Source organism: Neopsephotus bourkii, unplaced genomic scaffold (genome assembly GCF_033783945.1).
Source record: "Neopsephotus bourkii isolate Nb327-2 ecotype Australia unplaced genomic scaffold, CSIRO-AGI_Nbou_v1 NB_1622, whole genome shotgun sequence".
Taxonomy (NCBI): Eukaryota; Metazoa; Chordata; class Aves; order Psittaciformes; family Psittacidae; genus Neopsephotus; species Neopsephotus bourkii.
In genome coordinates, this window is record NW_026902097.1 from 860,322 (window position 1) to 864,361 (window position 4,040).

Genomic DNA, 4,040 nt, shown 5'->3' on the forward strand with positions numbered 1-4,040 from the left:
TGTCTTTCTCCAAAATCAGAGAAAAAAAGCAAGAATCAGCATCCTGCTCATCTCTGAGACATGATGTCTTGCGCTCCTCTCTCCACAGTGCTCACATCTCAAGCAGGCTTTCTGCTTTATCTATCTACCTTATGCACTTTCTATTTAGATGACATTTCTCAGGCACTTGAGGTACTCACAGCCATGATTACATCTTTCCAGACAAACTGTTACCAACCCCTACTTGCTGTGGGGAAAGGGAATCACAAAGCAGTTCAAGCACTTGCCTGCAGTGGCACAAGTCATCTCAGACTCACTTTCCAATGGGGCAGAACCTGCCTTCGGCCAGCTGAATTAGGCCCTGGAAGTGCTTCTTTCTCTTCACTGACTGTAAGAGGAGACCCCTGCCACTACTGCGTCTACACTATGGGCATATGAATCTGACAAAGGTATAACCCACCAAGGAAGCTTATTGTTGGCAAGGACTGTTAAATTAGAGCTAACCTAAGGAAGATAATCCTTCCTTCCTGTTCGATTCTTTCCCTGAAGCCACATGCATGGAAAGCACATGAGGAAGCAGGGGACAGAAATTACATAATCATATCAGAGTTTTGTTTGTCATTTTCCTTACCTATCAGATTCAATGTTTGCAAAGCTGCCTTTGAACTCCAGCAAACAGCTTGCTTTCATATCCAGATGCAAATCACTTTGATAAATGGGCTGTAAATTGATTGCACAGTTCATTCCAAAGCTGACACACAGTAAAGCTAAAGGCCCCAGCCAGTGTCCTCTGTTGTAGAAAGACGAACAGAGCAGCGTCACTCAGCCATCTTATCTGCAGTGACAGCAGCCTGCTTCCCCTGCCAGGAACCAAGAGGGAGGTGTCAGACTGGACTTCAGTGTGAAGAGGAAAGCCTGTCACATTCAGACAGAAGGCATCTGGACTGCTTCCTGAGGGAAGTTTAACAACTAGGCAATCCTCCAGGGCTTGACATGGCAATTGAGTAACAGACTGACCAAAAAGGAAACAAAATGGAGAGATGGGGAGAAGCTCAGACATAAAATATCATATCCCTTTACAACCTGGAAGCTGCAAACCAGAATTGCTAGAGCTTGGTATCTCTCCATCTACTTCTATAAATGTGGTGATGGTTTTCCAAATGGTATATAGGGTCTTTTGGAGATATATGTAGGAAATGAAATAGACATAAGGTATCACCTATTCTAGGTGCTGCAAACTTTCTTAAAAGATTGTTAACTGTGGCATTGTACAATACATGCTACTTTTAAAAGCCTAGATATACTGTGTTGTACCTTTTTTGACCTCCTGGAATCAAGTTGCTTAAGCACCAACAAAAGGAAAGGAAGTGATTGATGTCCACTTAGTTTATCTAGAGCTCTGATAGAAGGGTATGTATTTATTTGGATCAGCTGCTCTTTGCTGAAGAAGAGGTCGAGCCTGTGTCACCAGGACTCACATCTCACACAAGGAGTAGAAAGTGTGTCTGAAAAGAAAGTTCCATTTAAAATAAAACAAGAGAACGATTCTTGACCCCAAACGCCTTCACTCTAAACCTTATTTTCTCCTGAGCAGTCAAAACTTCACTGCCAGAACTCGCTAAATCCAACGGAACATTGCGGGGGCCCCGCTGTACGCAGCCAGTGCTGCGGGGCGCTCTGCAGAGTGGCAGCCCAGGCGGGCAGCGCCCCCTGCCGGCCGCCCCGAGCAGCTCCCGGCCAGTCACCGGCACCCAGCCGCGGCCGGAGCGAGTCCAGCAGCGCCGAGGTTACAGATACCGGTCTGGCTGTTTCAGCGGGATTAGACTGGCAAACGGTCCCAACAATCCAACCTGGAGAGCGCAGACTTGAACACCGGTTTGGTTCCGAGTCCTGCAGAGGAGATGCAACCCTCATGGGAAAAGATTCAGTGTCACGAGGAAATCTCAGAGATGGCCTAGCCCATGAGCAAAGGGGGTGTGGGTCAGGCTCATGCTTCTTACTGGGTTTCAGCTCCCTTGCTCTCACAGAGCTGCTGGTGCAGCCATTCCTCTTCAGCTAATAGAATCAAAAACCTGCAGAAGAAAACACGACTGCTACACACCCCCCATCAGCAAACCCGGCTGCTGCAGAGCCATCTCTACTGTAAACACACATCCCCCAGTGCAGACTCAAGGAGCCACAGAAGAAGAAATCAGACGCCGAAATAACAGCTGTAACATTTTGTCCTTCAGAAAACAAACCAGAGCATCTCCAGCCCTCACAACCAGGGACTGGTAGTGTCCTCCATGCATGGCTCAAACAGACAACTACTGAAACCAGAGACTGGCACACAAATTCCAGTTTGCACAGCAGCTCCTGCTGACAAACTATACCTGTTCATATATGAATAATAATTATTATTTATTCATTTAACTAACAGAGGTTGAGCAGGAAAGTAATTCTTTTCATCTGCTTTACTCCTTCCTCAATTTCAGATACTGGACTTAGTGAAGAGAGCAGCTCCCCTGACCAGACCACAGATAAAATTACATTACCACTATGTGTAAAATGGGTGTAATGTTTAAGAAGTTAAAACTATTGCAAGATTCAGTTGCTTACAGAAAGAAATATTGAATATAAATAAGTACATTATTTGTATAAATACTTCTCCAAAAGGCTAAAGTTAGAGATGCCAGATGGAGATCTGGTGCAACACGCTAGAAACGCAGGAACATTTTCCTGTACATGCTGTGTTAAACAGTAAACACGACTGAATCAACAAGTCAGATTACTTGAAACACTTCTAAAAAGGGTCACAGTTATGTTTTGTCTGAATATTACTGAATATATTATCTGTGGTTAAATATGTTACAACTAAACCATTAACTCTGATCCTGCATTAAAGCAAATTTCTCAGCATTCACATCATTATCTGGTATTTAGCACTCCACCTCCAGTTGGAGAGAGCACATGCAAGAGAAATGCCAGTGTAGCAAATCTCTTGCTGCTTCCATTAAGCACCATTCTTTTCCTTTAATATATTTCCATTTCCACATTACCTCAGGATTTTCTACAGAGGGACATATGTGGTGTTGAACAGTTTTGCCTCTTCAGTTCAGAGAAAAGCATCATAGACATCTCCACTAGTCCTATTTATACCAAACTTCAAAACCTAAAATCCTTAACAGTGATATATAAAATCACATCATGGTATAAACGCATCTGCTCTATGAGTTTCACCACAGTAAGTTAGTAAACTGTCACTTGTTAGGGTGCTAATTCAGCAACTTTAAGAAAGCAAGAATGCTAGCTAGATCAGGCCATAGCTGATGGTAGGGCACATGAGAAGGTGCATTTCTGCAGGCCCAGCTGTTGTACACACACAGTGTTCCACAGCATGGCAAATTAGCCTTTGAGAGGTCTCCTACCCTCACATGGCACATTACTAATAGCACACAACCCACCCAGTTTAATACTAACTATATGTGCATTTTTATACTTGTATACTGGACTTGCAGCAAATTCTGGTAATATACACAAACCATCTAGAGATGCTGTGGGAACCAGAGGCGTTTCCTATATACAATAAAAACAAGCAGTCAGGGGCAAAAAGAAGCAGCTATTTACTGACTGTATGGAAAAATCTGCATTCATGAGTGTGCATGAATCAGCTCAAAAGTTCACTGGTTGAGTCAGATGGCTCCTGTAGTGACACAGCTATAACTAAGCAATTACACGTCCCTTTTCCTGCCTATCTTAAGGGAAAATGGGGCTTTCAGCTAGTTAGTGTGTGCAGATTTATGGTAAAGAGAGTGAAACCAACAATTAGCAACTTATTTTTCACATTACAGCATCAAATACATTATTAAAACAAAACCTAACTGTATAAAATGCTTTAGGAACAGATCTTCTGTTCCTAAGGTACTAAATGTAGGGCTTTTTCTTTCCCCAAAAATGTTTTTAATGAGCTCTAGAAATTACCACAGATCAACTTTACTCTTTTTTTTTTCTCCTGGTTTTGGCTTTCATTGCCAACAGCTGTAGAATCTTTCCCTTTGAAAAATGCACACAAGACACAAAGA